At 42.1% G+C, this 17132-nt stretch overlaps 1 protein-coding gene across 4 annotated transcripts in view; it reads right to left on the bottom strand.

Annotated features, from left to right (window-relative positions):
* Positions 1-17132, bottom strand: part of Fam110b (family with sequence similarity 110 member B) — a 141232-nt gene that overhangs the window by 67343 nt on the left and 56757 nt on the right. The window contains exon 1 of one of the 4 annotated variants that reach the window (XM_021222176.2): positions 108-271. The exons of the other annotated variants lie outside the window; for them this stretch is intronic. The gene's annotated coding sequence lies outside the window, so the exon portion shown is untranslated. Of the gene's footprint in view, positions 1-107; positions 272-17132 lie in introns of those variants that run through there. 4 annotated transcript variants of the gene reach the window in all.

Genomic DNA, 17132 nt, shown 5'->3' with positions numbered 1-17132 from the left:
GCACAGACAGCGTCAACAAAGCAAGATCAAATTAGACAGATGACACTATCAGCACGCTTCATTTCATGCATGGCTGTGTTGCTCATAAGAAAGACTGGAGTAATTACCGTGAACTGAGACTCCTTCACTGACCTCCCCCTGCAGCTAGCTGCGGGTCCTTATTCCACCGAGCCTTTGCAACAAAGAACACCTGCTCTGCCGGGTCGGACTCCTTCTTTAATGTAACCAACCGAGCACCTTGCCTATGTTCTGCAAGAACACAGCACAGTGCCTCTGTATCTACGTCTCTAATGCAGCATAAAGATTACTGTGGAAACCTATCAAGCGGGTGAGCAGCAACGCCAGCCAATGAGGATCAGGCACATGCGGAGTCCAGCACATGCTCTCTGAGGCACAGGCTGTCACCAGCACTGAGCAGGCTGCTAATCTAATTATAGCTAGTTTGCTAGCACAAGACTTACTGGAGCAAGGCACGGGAGCAAATTAAATTTTAATAAATTAAACCCCACAGACACAATCATCTTGATTTTCTGTCATTTTAAGGATTAATGTATCACCTCCTAAACCATAAGTGAGTTTTAAAGTGCATTCTTATTTTCCCCTCTGATCTAGAGAAACAAAGAATATTTAGATCAATGAATGTGCTACCTGCTGACTTATACGTAGACCCCAGCACTGAAGAACTGTAATCAATTTGGAGGCACAGACATATTAGTGAGGGAGCTAGAAAATCCAAGCCTAGCTTTATTTACCATCATTACTAATTTGCCACTAATTGTCAAAAGTGCTGATCAATGTCTCCTCAATATAGTTTAAAATACCATGCAAATTTCCATCCACAGTGGAAAAATGCTAATCAAGGTAACCAACCGAACAGTACTTTCACAAGCACTCACTGAAGTTTGGAGTCATTTCCCTACCTCTGTGTATAGAACACTCTTGGTTGTCTATGAATGCAGTGATCTTTAGGAAATTATAAACATAAGTGACTCTCATTAATGACTTACAGAGTAGATTATAAAACACACATTTCAGAAGTACTTGGGTTTGTAATGAGAAATTAAACTTCAGAGCTACAGTTTAGAAAGAAGAGGAAGAGCGAGCTCACCTAGCAAAGGCAACATTAGCCTTGAGATGAACGCACCTGCGCTTCCCTCTGCATTCGTCTCCGTCCTCCAGACAGATCCTATAGGGTGAGCAGCTGAGCAAGTCCGCTCATTTTTAATTCCTGGACAACAGGCTGCTCTACAGAGCCAAGTTCCACTTCAAGGATGCAGTGTAAATCTCTTACTGTCACACATTCCATTCTTTTGATATTTAGCTAAAACTTGTCGCAAAGAGCTGCCGTGTTCCACAGGCACTGTGATTTGCTCAGATATTTCTAAGAAATCGTCAAGAGAAATGGGAAATAAGTACTGACCAAGAACACATGACTCTTTGGAAAAAGAAAACAGCGTGAGGAATGGCTTGACTCATGTATCCCCATTGCGGATGATACACGCCCTCATGAGGGATGCTCAGGCAGGAATGCTGACATCCACAGCAACCTGAAACTACAAGATGGAGAGAATCATGCCAGGGAAAGTGGCTGCTGGTGTACTGCAGTGACGGGCGGAGCCCATCACAGTTCTCATGAGGCAGAACTCTAGAAGGAGCTCACTTGGTCCCTTGGACTGAGGCACAGCTCCATGCAGACTGTGGGATGCAGACTAGTAACACTTCTAAGCATTTATCTCGGAAGCATCTAACAGTTTCCACCTTCCTCTTCCTTTAACAGAAGGCTAGCTCAAAATAGGCACGAAAAAGCTGTTTGATTAATTTGTTTCTTGCTTATTTTGTTGAAGACATTAAACAGATACTTTCTAAGTGAAGGAAGCAACTGTCCTTTCTTGGATCTTAACCTCCAACACATTCCAATATTTCTTTGAACCAGAGTAACAGTTCATCAGTACTCTTTCATAAGGCCACTCTGTGAGGGGAAACAAGGTAATACATTATCTGTATATCTATGTATGCACAAGTGCCTGCACATCGCACATGCACACATAGGTAATAAACGTTTCTTTTTTGAATTTCAGTCAACTCATCCTTGAGTTGGAAAACAAAAAAGCATTCTTTCACTAGGTATAAAGGCTGGCTGAGCTGGGGAACACTGCAGGACCAAGTGTTCTGATTCTACCAGAGCTTCCACACTGACAGGGAAATAAATGGCCACTGTGTCATTACTAATGATCAAATGAGCACTAAGGACTCAGTGGACCGCAGTGGAACATAGGATTCTGAAGGAACCTATGTGGGTAAAGAGGCTGCCCAGCACTGGGGACCATTCTCTGCTGCCCCTGTGATGACAACGTCAGAAGTTGGGAAGGTTGTGAGAGCCTACAGAGGCTGGGAAGTGCAACAGGAAGAGAACCAAAACCAGGCCAAAGTTGGAAAAGAGTGGCGGAAGCCCTCAGGAAATCTAGATGATGGCTAGACTGATTCCTGTAGATCTTTCCTGTATCAGTTTCTCATGATCCCGTCCTGTTTGGTTTCATCAACTTGACACAAGCCAGAGTTAACTGAAAAGAGGAAACCACAAAGGAAAAAAAAAATGCATCGTTGAGATCAGCCTAGAAGGATCCAAGTCTGTGGGGCACTTTCTTAATCAGTGATTGATGTGGGAGGGCCCAGTATACTGTGGGTGTGGTCACACCTGGGCAGTTGGTCTTGGGGTGTAAGACAAAGCAGGCTGAGGGAACCATGAAGAGAAAAGCAGTTAGCAGTTCCCACAGCTCCCATTTCGGTTCAACCTTGGCATTTCGAAATGGACTGTAGCCCAAGATAAGCAAGGTCAATGAACTCTTTCCTCCTCAAGTTGTTTCTGGACATAGTGTTTTAGCATAGCAATAGGGAGCCTGACTAAGGCCATCCTGCACCCCACTGGGCTTAGGGTAGGAGAAGATGATTTCCAGGTACACCCAGTTTCCTCCAATTCTGTTTTGGTTTTATAAACTTGCAGAATGAGGACTAGAAATCAAGTGGCTTGTGCTTTGATAATTTCCAGACAATCCTGTTAGTTTTCTACCCTTGGAAAAATTCTAGGGCTTACACTCTAAAAAACAACCTGGTTAAAAGCCAGGGTTCTGTTGCAGTATATCTGATCACACTGTGAACTAAGAGATTGTGTTATTTACTGGAAAACCATTTCGAGTTGTGATGTGACTCAGTCTTGGCACACACCTTTAATCCCTCTGGCTGGAATACAGACACACTCACAATATACACCTTTAATCCCAAGGTAAAGTTACTTTGTAGAAGGAAGCACCCATGTTTGAAAGTGATGTCTAATTGAGTGGCAGAGAAAGTGATGAATCAGAGAAAAATTTGACAGAATAGGATCTGCCCAGTTCTCACAAGAAGAGAAAGGAAAAAGGAAGTTACTTTAGAGAGAGAGCAGTGGAGAGAGAGAGAGAGAGAGAGAGAGAGAGAGAGAGAGAGAGACAGACAGACATAGGTAAAGACAGAATGAGCCAGAGANAAGTGATGAATCAGAGAAAAATTTGACAGAATAGGATCTGCCCAGTTCTCACAAGAAGAGAAAGGAAAAAGGAAGTTACTTTAGAGAGAGAGCAGGAGAGAGAGAGAGAGAGAGAGAGAGAGAGAGAGAGAGAGAGAAACAGACAGACATAGGTAAAGACAGAATGAGCCAGAGAATGAGAAGGGATCAGAAGATTAGAACAGATTGCCAGAGTTAGTTTGAGGCCAAGAAGAGAAGCCAGATTGGATCAGTCAGCTTGTTTGAATCAGAGTTCAGAAAGAGCTCGTAAAGGTGAGCTTACTCAGCATAAGCCTCAGAGGCTGAAAACATTCTAGGCCTAGATAAGACTGTATGAAGGCTGGAAGCTTCCAGGCCTAGACCTAGGTTAACAGACTGAGACAGTGAGCCTTCGAGATGACAGTTCAGGAGAGTAAAAGACACTTCTACAGAGTTCCACATTAATGTTGGTTTGGAAGGCTCTTGTTCTCCTCAGCTAGGGAGTTTCCCCAAATGCTTCCAGATGAATATTTTTTATTTTCACTTTTATGGAAGAAGGGAGATAACAGGCTCAGGGTAGTTATGGACAGAGCTCAGACTTCAGATCCTATTTGTTTCCATATGACCCCTGCCTAATATATTTATTCTTTAGATGTAAGTGGTTTGCTCTGGGGCCTCTTTGAATATGCTGGGCTAGTGCTCCACCTAGAGCTATATACCTAGCCATCATGTTTGTTCCTACACAGCAATAATAACTCCCCATTGGCATAACCTTCAAATACTATTAGACAATCTACCACAGATTCCTAATGATTATACAGACTAACATAGCAACAATGAAGCAATATAATTATAAAAAGTTAGTATTAACAGTGTCATCCCTGGATGCTCACTGTCTCTCTGTCCTTAAGTCAAAGAATGGATGTTCACAGCATCTTCACAGGTCCTTGTCTGTCATCACTAACCTCTGTGTGCCATAAAGGAGCTAACAGGGCTCCTGCTATAGTGATAATGAAAAATTACAGTGGAATTTAAATATCAAAAAAATGGACAAGTGGCTGAGCATTGTGATGCACACTTGTAATCTTATAGCACTTGGCAGCAGAGACAGGCAATTGCATGTTTGAGGCCATCTTGCACAACACTGGGTTCAAGGCCATTCTCACAGCAAAACTCTGTCTCACAAAAAAACTCTCAACAAAAAACCATGCACACGCCGGGCCTGGTGGCGCAGGCCTTTAATCCCAGCACTCGGGAGGCAGAGGCAGGCGGATTTCTGAGTTCGAGGCCAGCCTGGTCTACCAAGTGAGTTCCAGGACAGCCAGGACTACACAGAGAAACCCTGTCTCAAAAAACCAAAAAAAAAAAAAAAAAACATGCACACATTTTAGCTGGGCTTGCCATATAAGACCCATTGCCTCAGTTACATGAAGACTCCTCCCTCTAATTTTGGCTCTGTACAGAATCAGCACCACCGTCTTTTTAATGCATCTCTGCCTGTCTTACTCAACATTGAGGAACATGAGTCATGAGTCGTGCACACTGATACTCTAAGATGATGTTCATGGGAACTTTATGGGTCTGCATACTTACATATTCACATAGGGAGGCTGACCATTTGGATCTTAATCAAAGTACATCTATAATTACAGAATATCATTTGCTATTCATGTGAGAACTTCCCAAGAACTTTAAGGGAATAGGAATCTAAACAATTACTATCTATAAGGGTCATTTCAAGAATTTGGAAATCAAATGCCAAGTGTTTTAGCAATATTGTATTGCTAGAGTATTATCATTGTATAGTTTCCTAACAGTGTTTTCTAGTTAATAATGCTGGCAGATTAACTTCTAACAGATAACAAAACTAATTCAAAATAACAAATAACACAATATTATTAGAAAAAAATGATCTGAATAGAAGTATACAAATGTCTCAGCCCCAGGCCCTCAGCAGAACACAAGAATTTGAAGTGTCTTGAAGTTTTAAAATTCAAAAAAGCACACACACACACACACACACACACACACACACACACACACACAAGCAAGCATACACATTTTGTAGCTCAATTGGGAAAAAAATCCTGAAAGGTTTACAAATGTGTATATTTTTACCCTCAGCAATTCCATGTTTGAAAACTCTGCCTGAAGAAATACCTGACATGTGTTTACTCCACAAAGGAGTTTTCACAGTATCTTTTGAAATGCCATAGCCATAAAACTCCGGAAACTCTTAATAGTCACCAACAGTCAATTGATTAAATAAATGATGGAATGTTAACAAAACTAAAGAAAAAGAAAAGAAAAAAAAGCATGTTCTCCAGAGGTGTGACCAGTCCTGGGTATGAGAAGCCAAGAAGTCAGTGCTATGTGCCAGGACCGAGACTGAACACAGACGCTTTGACACATGTCTACTGCTTCTGAGCACACTCACCTGCCTTCCCCTCCTTAGGCCCACTTCACCTGACCTTGCCCCAAACTAGCCCATCTCCCTCTTTCATGTTATTTTGGTATTTGTCTGATTTCGGTTTTGTTTACTTTGTGACCCACTGAGCTAAACCACAGCCCTGCCATGGGTATGCATGTGCACCTAGCCACTGGAGCCTGTGCAACCCATCAGTGGCACACCATGAGGGTGGTGACTCCCTCTCTCCCCCAGCTCTCAGGCTGCTAACAACTCCCTTTCAGGGAGCAGGGACCCACGAGTACCTCATCCACCCATGTCTGAACAGTGGAGGACCCAGGCTTGTGTAGTCTCTGTGCTGTAACCATATTTGCTGTGAGTGCATGGGGGCAGTGGCCAGGTATCCATGCTGTCCTCCCCAGTAGGCAGATTACATCCTTTCTAACCTCTCTTCCACTAGGACCGCATTGCTACATCATTTTACATATACATGTATCTCTATGACTTTATGTATACATAAAGGTCTTGTGAAAATGCTGGGTGTAATTTTCATGTCTACACAGTAGAGATGACGAATATATCTGAATTGTTTCATTTTATACATTATTATACTACATTAAGCATAAATATTTTATAAAATGGAATCCCCCAATTTAGAATTGAGAAAGCAACAAAACTGTAGAAGGCATCGTTAGGAATGACCGAGCCCAGGCCTTTCTGCATCGAAGCATGAGCTCTAGCACTGCACTGTACCACCAGTGCCCAGGTGACCAGTTGTGATTGGTAGCAACTGCACAGCTTCAGACTGCTGATTCTTGCTGCCTCATGCCTTGCTGGTCTGATCTGGCTCACCACGAGTCTACGAAGTACAGTCTGTCTCCACTAAACAATTTGTAAGGATGGCCCCAGGAGCAGGATTTTGATGGGCTAACCATTCCAAACTATCACTCAAACAAGTGTGCTGGGAACCAAACGCTCAGCTTGGAGCTGTCTGCAAATTTGTTGGTTGCTAGAGGTACCAGGAAAAGGGCCTGCTGGCACGGATGCAGTCCTCAGTGCTATATAAGCCTCAGCTACCTCATGCCTTAGATCTCTAGACATCTCTCTCCTTTTACCCAAAGAGATCCTTATACACGTAGATCATATAGCCTGAGTTGGGAGTCTGGGAAGAATCTGGCAAGTCTAAGGGATGGGGAAAATGGAAAGCAATTGATGTATATAAAAAGTTAGAAACATCAGCATGACTCAAGATGGACTGGAACCCGGGTGTCTTTCTGAGGCTTTCTGATTTGTTACTACTATCCTAGGATCCGAAGTAAAACGAGGGAAAGAAAGCCAACGGCATTCATTCCTGTGCCAGCTTATACTGACTAGAATTTTACTTCCGCCGTTTTGAAACCTGTGTGAATCATAGCTCAGTGACATTTGAGGATAATAGTTCTCTATGTCCTAAATAGCATAAGATATTTCCACTTACTTATGTCTCAGGGTTAATTTCACTGTTCTTTGGGACATTTTCTTTTTTTAAGTTCTACAAAAGAAAATAATGAGAAAATGGGATTTCCTTAACAGAAACTTGCCTTCAAGCACACTGAGCTGTATTCCATCTGCATGGCTATCTTCATCCAGGTTACTATTGCTGTGGTGAAACCCCATGACCAAACACAACCTGGGAGGGAAAGGGTTTATTTTGCTCACACTTCCCTATAACAGCTCATCATCAAAAGCACTTACAGCAGGAACCCACTCAAGTCACGAACCTGGAGGCAGGAGCTATGCAGAGGCTGTGGAGGGTGCTGCTTACGGGCTTTCTCAGCCTGCCTTCTTATAACACCCAGGGCCATGACACCTAGGGAGGGCACCGTCCACAATGAGCTGGGCCCATTCCCCTAATCACAAATTAGGAAAACGTGACAGGCTTGCCTACAGCCCATCTTATGTAGGCAGTTTCTCAACTGAAGCTCCCTCCTCTTTGATGACTCTAGCTTGTGTCAGGTTGACATAAAACTAGCCAGTACAAAGGCTAAGTATGTAATTACCTATAAAGCCCAAAACTGTTTTTTTTTTTTTTCAATATAAAAGAGCCACCCACGGTTTCGTTTCAGAATGCTGTGCTTTTCATGAACCATATCTGGGCCCCTGTGAGTCCCCTGCTTATACATAACAATACAGGTATATGTCCTGTTCCAAGTTCCTTTCTAGCAAGGAAACAGTTTTCCTGGTTACATAATCCTGTTAAGAGAAATGGCAATAATTATCGTACCCTTTTCATTTCAGGAGTGTTAGTCTTCTACAGTATTCATCACTCAGTAATTTGAACAAGAAAAGTATTGTGTCCTTCAAGAATGATGAACTTACATAAAAGATAATACTCTCTTGAACGAAGGAGCCAGAGAATAGTTTCTAAGTAAAGATGAAAATCTGTGTCACGCATTTAAAGATCTTTCTTAGGTGAACAATATACACACTATGGACGTAATAAAAGCAGTCCCTTCAGACATTGTTGGGACAGTCTGTGTGTTTCTGGTGAAAATCTTTGTCTGAGCTGTGAGTTCTTGCTGCATACATACGGAGGGCACCATTCCAAACACAGAGGACCCAGCAGAATAAGCATGGGAGAGACAAGTTTATTCCTGTATTACTTTTATCATGCCTGTGTTAATTGCCCTGGGAGTGAATTGCAGGATACTATATTGTTTCTTGGGCTTCTCTTTTATTTTATATTCAAAGTCTGATTGGAAGAGAATTCACATTTGATTATCCCTCTCTAATGTCTGTTCAAGGTTTCTGCCAGCCAGTGCCCTGTTTAGAGAGCTACCTTAATTCCACTGCAGGCAGATTCCCTCGGAGGGAAACTTTCCATTTCTCTTACACATACAAGAATATAACAGGTAGGTTTTTATCCAAAAATTATGACTCAAGCCTGCAAAAATGACTCTGTACTAATCACATAGAAGCTTCAAATGAATGTCCAAGAATCATTCTTTAACAGGCAAGTGTCCCAAGTACCTAAGAGATTAGTAGAGAAGTGACCCAGGGTCCCCAGGGCAGAGGCAAGAACTGTCTGCGATGTACCCTTATGATATTCCACATGCCATAGACCAGAGACGTTTTGTGGCTTTGACCATCTTCCCCATGATGAACAAGGAGGAACTTCAAATTTATTTCTGTTTTACCAACAGAAGCCATGTGATGCAAGTCCTGTACATGAAAGGTACCTTGTGTCCCCTATACTGAGGGCATTAGGCTAAGGATTAGCTTTTGTGTTAGCTTTTAGTTTCTGTAACAAATATTGGAAATAAATCAACTTAGTAGACGAGGATGAATTTAGTGTACAGGATTGGGCTTTCAGTTCATGAGTTCTATGGGTTGGGTCTTATGTTGTGTATGACACAGCGACAGGGTACAGAGCATTGAAAGTCTATTCTCCTTGGAGAAGAGGAAGAGATACGATCTCAGTCTTTTTTTTTTTTTTTTTTTTCAGCATGCAATGAGAGGATGTACAATCCCCCACTGCACCTCTTTCAGGATTCGTTACTGTCTAGTACCATTAAGGTAAGAACTAAATCTTAACAGAAGTATCTTATGGGAGCAATGCAGTTCTAAACAGGAATATGAGCTCATTTCATTTTATCTGTGGTGGTCTGACCATCAGAGTCAATTCTGCCTGCACCAAGGAAGGTAAAATTCTTCATTGTCTTGCTCCTCCAGCAGAGTGACATGGTCTGACTCCTGAGAATGAATGTTCCAGCTCTCCTGCTGGGATGCCTGACCTCACAGAGCCAGGGCTCTCCCATGGGCCTCCTTTCTTGGACAGGAGCGACAGAGAAACAGGGAGGGAAGATCTTTTGATTTGCTTGTCATTTTCTTAAAATGCCCTCATTTTCAGTAGCTGTTACACACAATGTCTCCTTGTTCTTTTTGCAAAATCATCTATGCTCTCCCAAAATATGCTGCACACTCTGTACCTTTTGGGAAAATGTATTTTACAGGAAAAAAAAAATCTCCATTGGTAACCTAGAAAAAGCAACTGCTGACAATACTGGTTGGTTGCAGCATTGCTAAATTAGCTAGGATTTTTGTAAATGTGTCTACTATATCTTCCTCTTTGATTTCCTAGTGTGGGCGGCTCCTTAATCTGTGTTCACTCACGCCTTCGCACACGAATCTTTTCGGTGTGACTATCTGACCCATGTCACAGTGAGATGGAATGCACTGCACCAAATTTTTCATATGTGAACAAACTGAAGTCATCCAACTGCAAAATGTACACTCTCCCTGCAAAAATCAATGTCAGAATCATGTATTAATGATGGGTGCCTTGTGGCAGTGTGAGCCACTAGGAGCAGCCCAGATGGGTGGTGTAAGTATTCACAGAGATAAGAAAGGGTCTTCCTACCCGAGGAGAATAACTGAAATGCCCCATGCAGTCATCTCAGCACTGTAATTTTAAGAAGGAAAGACAAGAGTCTGGAAGTGAAACAGCATATGTACAATTGATTCTGACAGATACATTCAGAAAATTCAAAAGCATTTCAATGCACAGTAAGGAAACAATTGCATACCCATTTAAAGAAACAGTAAACTGAGACCTCTGTTTAACCAGAAATGGCCACTTGAGATAGACCCAACCTGGGAATTACTCAACACACATGAAAACATATACCACACGAAGACTCATTCAGTAACATTTACAGTAGCTTTCTTCAAAACGCTTAAGAGAAACGCATCAGACAATTAATAGGAAAAGAGATACACAAATGGTGGAAAGTGCACACAGTGGGAAACTACGGTCAACAGGGTATGACTAGGTATCAGATATGAAAGATGATGCTTAAAGACATTATACTGAATGAAAGGAACTATCCCAGAGATTACTTGCTGTATGGTATCATTTATTGCATTTAAAACTAGATCCAACTGACTCATGCTGTCAGAAAAATCACTCTTTGTTGCCCAACTGTAAAGGAATAAAAGAGAAAAATTTGCTGAGATGTTGCAAGTGTCTATTCTGTGGCAGTTTCCTCCAAGAGTAAACCATTCATCTAGGGGGAGGGAGCTCCTTAAGACACAGAATATTTATACCTAGGTAAAACAAAGAGCAGGTGAAAAATCCAACCTGAGACAGAGCTCATTAAGCTCAGAAGTAAACACCAGCTTCAGGAAGTTCCTGAAACAGACCAGTTTAACAAGGCTTCTCGATACACAAGCTTGTATAACAGTAAGGACAACTGAAGGATACTCTCAGATCTGCTGAGCTACCTAAAAGAAGCAGAGACCAGTCAAGGTGGCTGGAAGAGGCTAAAACCAACTGTGTCTACCTGGAAATGACACTCTCCACCTGTTAAGTTGACTGCAGGTTGTACAATGTGCTCCAGATTTCCATTTTCTGTGACCTGTCACCCATATTAGGATGGCTTTGATAGCTTAGCTGCCTTTGAATCTTTTCTGTTCCTTTTAAGTAACTTCTCACCCATATTCCTGTAACTAACCCTAATAAAAGTCACTGGTTCACCAAGTTGAACTTGGTGGTACCCATACTCAGGTCTATCATCAGTTCGCTATTTGGGGTAAGCAGATATTTCCCTGTAGGCATAGTATCAAAGAATAACATCCCATGTCTCTATGAGAGTGAATGTATTTGTCAGAATTTACAAATTGTGCTTTGTGCATTGAGGCAGACTGGTACATAGTAAGTTCTAAGACTACCCCCCTCCTCCGACACACACACACACCTGCCGAAAAAAATTCTCCAAAATAAAACACTGACCTCATTTCTTCTTAACTTAAAATCAGAGTCATACTACTTCAAAGTTTCAAGAAAGAAGTACTTGCAGCTGGGCTCCGGTAGGTGAGGAAATTGTTGTTTTTACTTTTTTAAAAATTAATTTATTTTTTACACTCCATAACCTGTTCTCCACCCCCCATCCACCCTTCTACCACTCCACATCCCATACCTCTTCCCCACCCACCTGTCTCCACATGGATTCTCCCACCCCCCCACCCCACCTAACCCCTAAATCCCCTGGGGCCTCCATTCTCTTGAGGGTTAGGTGCATCATCTCTGACTAAACACAGACCCCTTAGTCATCATGGAAATGCAAATCAAAACGACCCTGAGATTCCACCTCACATCAGTCAGAGTGGCTAAAATCAAAATCTCATGTGACAATACATGTTGGAGCAGATGTGGAGAAAGAGGAACACTCCTCCATTGCTGGTGGGATTGCAAACTGGTACAACCACNCTGGAAATCAATCTGGAGGTTCCTCAAAAAATTGGAAATAGATCTACCTGAGGAACCAGCTATATCACACTTGGGAATATACCCTAAAAGGCCCCACCATGCCACAGGGGCACGTGTCCTACTATATTCATAGCAGCCTTATTTGTGATAGCCAGAAGTTGGAAACAACCTAGATGTTCCACAACAGAAGAATAGATACAGAGAATGTGGTTCATTTACACAATGGAATACTACTCAGCTATTAAGAACAAGGACATCCTGAGTTTTGCAGGCAAATGGATGGAACTAGAAAATATCATCCTGAGTGAGATAACTCAGACCCAAAAGGGCATGCATGGTATGTACTCACTAATAAGTGGATATTAGTCCAAAACAAACAAAAAGTACAGAATACCCATGATACATTCCACAGAACTCAAAAAGGTCAAAATGCTGAAGTGCCCAAGTGAGGACGCCTCAGTCCCACCCGCGAGAGAGAAAAAAGTTGTTTGTACTTTTAAAGACAAAAATATCCTATCAGAGAGTTCTAATGCATGCCAGTGAGAAGATACCATTGCCTGGGTACAGTGACTCCACTGTCACTATGCCGGACAAGCAAGGGTATGACACGGTGCTCATCACTAAGTGAAGGAGAAGAAAAGCAGTGCCAGCCCCTGGTCAGTGCTTGCTTCACACTGGCCCAGGCACACTCACACATGCTCGGCCCACACTGGACAGCATCAGTTATTTGTTCCAGCAGCCACCGGGAAACATAACTGCTGTAGCCACGTGGTGATGGAGAACACTGGTAGAGAGATCATTAACCTCATACAGTCCACACAGTAATAAACAAAGGAAGAAAGTCAAAATTGAAAGTTAGAAAAGATGCTATTCTAGTTCACTGTTTTGCTGCTGTGGTTAGCTTATGATAAAGGGAAGGAAAAGGCTCATCTGGCTTATTATATTGTGAGTAACAGTGCACCATTAGAGAACATCAGGTGCTCAAGCAGGAAGTAAGTGGCTGCTCATGGGCTAGCTCACTGGTGCATGGTTAGCCCACTGACTCATACAGCTGGGGCTAATCAGCCTAAAGCATCAGGCTGACTACCGTGGGGGTAAAATCAAAACAGTCTTTTATAGGTGGGATATTCTCTCTTCCCAGGTGACTCCAGGTTATAACAGCTGACATTAAGAACTAATCAGGACAAACGTTTTAAACCCCAAGGAAGTAAACTACAGTCTAAATATCTCAATATCCAAGAAGTAGCCTTGCAAATAACTTTGCACTCAGCACTCAAATATGCCCATATACAGACACCACTGTGTGTGTGTGTGTGTGTGTGTCTGTGTGTGTGCATGCGTACATGCACACGCACCTGTAAGTTCATGAGTGTCAGCATACATCTGCATGAAATGCCCACCTACTCTCCGGGGCCTCTTATCAATGAGCCCTGTCTATTTCTTTACTTAATGTCAATAGCTTGTATTTCATGTTGTAACAGAATAGAGAGATGCCTGAAGAAAGCTGTGAGTTTACCACCCCAAGCCCTAAAAAAATTAGAGAAGAACCCTGTAAGCTACCCACAGACTGCATAGCAGGAGCTCCAGCTAAGTGTGGTTAGGGTAGTGAATTTGCTTTTAACATCGGTGTACATAAATCAAGCAGTAATTAGATTTTGCTGCACCGAACAAAATCTGTCTGTCAGCCTCCCCCACCAGCCACAGACAGGCAGGGGGACTAATAGCCCATTGCCATCAAGAGCACAAGTGTCTTTGTATTGAGCCTTGTCTTCAACCTTAGTCCTAAAGTGCAGGACTAGAGAGAAGTGCTGTAAGTCACAGAGCTCAAAAATCCATACTGTGAGGCAATAAGACTGGGGAATGGGATGAACAAGGCTGGGGGAGGGGATCTGAAATGGGAACCACGGAGCATGGCTTAACAACAAAGGGTCACATCAGTTCAAAAAAATACAGTGGTCTGAAAACGAACCAGCTTATAAGAAAAGCAACGTTGCAATCTTCACAGACGCAGACGTAAGACATGGACGCACGACACACAGACAGAGGAAGCATTGTGAAGTAAGAAACCATATGATTTTAGTGAAAGCAAATCCAACCTTAGGACATAAACCTATCACCTTGGACACTTCATACAGGAGGTTGAACCCCATCAGCACATGCATGAAATACACTCTCAGAAGAAATTTAGTTCTAAATCTTATCAAGTTCTGTGAAGGGAAATCTAACTTTATAAACTTTTTGACACAATACTCCTTAAACCTAGGGCCATGTACATAGCTAGGCAAGCACTCTACCCCTAAATTATATCTCCAACCCTCTTCTTACTTTTTATTTGTGACAAGGTCACATTAAGTTGCCTTTGAACTCATTCTGTTGCCCAAGCTGTTCTTACCTTGCAATTCTCCTGTGCACACCTTCCCAGGAGGTAAGATTTCAGACCTTAACTACCAAACCCAGCAAAATATCCACGTACCCTTAATCTGATCTGATGGGTTGTGTTTTGTTTTGTTTTTTGGTTTCTCCAGCTTATTAAAAACTTTAAAACTGCAGAAATTGAAATAATAATAGAAATACAAATACAAATGAAGTATTATTTCAAACTGCTCACCATCTTCTATTAAGAACTCATCCTGGGAATTTTCAAAGTCCAAACATGAATTATAACGAAATTATTTTATGAGAGTTTTAGATTTTAAAAAGTTGTATGTGATGGCCTGAGGATTGGAACACTTTTCATCAACAACCACACAGTAAGTGTTTCAGGTCATTATAATATGAAAAGAGCTGCATTTAAAGCCTAAATAAATGACCATATATGCAAGTTAATAAAATTTTACCCATATAACTGAAGAGTGGATTTGTCCCAAAGACCATAGGTTGCCAACCAGTAATGTAGATGAGACTAAAACATTATATAGATTTCAGCCTCCAGTACATATTGGAAACTGAACCTTCAGAGAAAGAAAAGAACAGAAATAAGCAACTGTCTGTTGCCAAATGTACATTATACATTAGATGCAGGGAGTTCCAGGCTGTTGCTAATTTTTTACCATGCAACAAGAGATTTATAGTGTGTATCTTTCCCACATAAAGCCTGTGAGCAGGTGCTAATGTGGCTCACAGTTGGAGACACACCCTGTATGTGGTTCAAGGATACAGAAGGACTGTCACTTGCAAGAGCATGGCTGGAATCAACATTCAACAGGCCCAGTACACACTGAAAACAACAACAACAACAAATCAGATCTTTTACTTATGAGAACAATTCCCTGAACCTCAGGAGGGCACTGAAAATTTCATGCTGTGAAAAACCCATAAAATAATAAGGGGACGAGAGGAAAAATAGGGCACATCCTTGCCAAATGGCACAACAGGGGCTGGGGGGGGGGTTATACTCACAAGCAAAAGAATATAGTAGTTAAAACCCAGTCTTTACACAAGAAACAGTACCTGCCAAACACATAACCTGCACACTGACAGGCTTGCCTGCCCAAAGCAAGGGCCCGAGAACGTCGCCTACCACTCTCTTTAGGATATCACACTGTACACTGCAGCACACATCTGTCCCGGTCTTATTTTACCATCCTTATTAGAAATCCCAAACTACATGTTTTTCTTCCATATTTTCATTTTCACCTCACTATCACGAACTGCTCAGGAGGACAGACCCTTGTCTCTTTCTGCCTGTTGCAGACCTGGCTTTCAGGGCAATGCTTTGGCAGAGCAAGCTCTCAATAAATACCGTTGGAATTAGTGTGTGTCATATGCGAGGCAGCTTTTCCATACAGCTTTGGGACCTACCATTTCTCTCTGCAGGATGAGGGGATGGCTGTACCCACTTTCTATGGCTGAGGAACTTTTGCTGAGTATAAAAAGATGACATTAAATGTTGGCCTTCCCATGGCAACAGAGCAAGAGTTTTATTTTCACTTCAAGTTCCCCTGTGAACATGGAACATTTTAGCCAACTCTGTGGTGAGAATTCTACATTGAGTATTTGAAAGCCAGCATTTTACTCTTACATAAAAACAGATGTCTCTACTCTCAGGTTCCCAGGCTCCAGATAATTTTTTTTTTCTGCTGTATGTTTTAAATTTAAAAAATTATTTAAACAGGACAAAGGGCAGGAAGTAAAATTCAAACTTCCTTTGAATACAAATTTGGGGAGAATCACAGAAGTGTGATCATGTGTGTGTGTTTGCAACAGAGAGGCATGGGTGTCAGAAACAATGTACAGCTTGTCACTATAGTAAACAGTACCAGGGAGCCACAGGTCACCTCATTTTACAGCAGTGACACTTTTCTGGAATAGGTAGGGAACAAAGTAAGGCCAGACACCATAACCATGACATAGCTCCTTGTATAATACACACTAGGCGTCTACGGATGCATACATCTCTGGCTGACAATTTCTTCTTCTTCTTCTTCTTCTTCTTCTTCTTCTTCTTCTTCTTCTTCTTCTTCTTCTTCTTCTTCTTCCTCCTCCTCCTCCTCCTCCTCCTCCTNNNTTCTTCTTCTTCTTCTTCTTCTTCTTCTTCTTCTTCTTCTTCTTCTTCTTCTTCTTCTTCTTCTTCTTCTTCTTCTTCTTCTTCTTCTTCTTTTTTTGAGACAGGGTTTCTGTGTATAGACCTGGCTGTTCTGGAACTCACTTTGTAGACCAGGCTGGCCTTGAACTCAGAAATCCGCCTGTCTCTGGCTGACAACTTCTCTGAAGTGATTTCAAGATGTACACATGATTATAGCAATACCCCGGAACCTCCATGGACGCTCCTTAGGGAATTCACCCATGGTTGCCTAACAGCACACCCAGAAGTCCCCGCCTGTGTTCTCTGACAAGTGAGTTAAAACCTACCCTTGCAGCAAGTCTCTAGAAAGCAGCCACTCCTTACGGTGTCTCTAACTCAGCTTCTTTTCTTATTAGCTCTATTGATAATGATGCCACTCCAATGCATTCTAAATGGC

This window comes from Mus pahari, chromosome 22 (genome assembly GCF_900095145.1).
Source record: "Mus pahari chromosome 22, PAHARI_EIJ_v1.1, whole genome shotgun sequence".
NCBI lineage: Eukaryota > Metazoa > Chordata > Mammalia > Rodentia > Muridae > Mus > Mus pahari.
The sequence above is the reverse complement of the archived record's forward strand: the minus strand, read 5'-3'. Positions and strand labels throughout refer to the sequence as shown.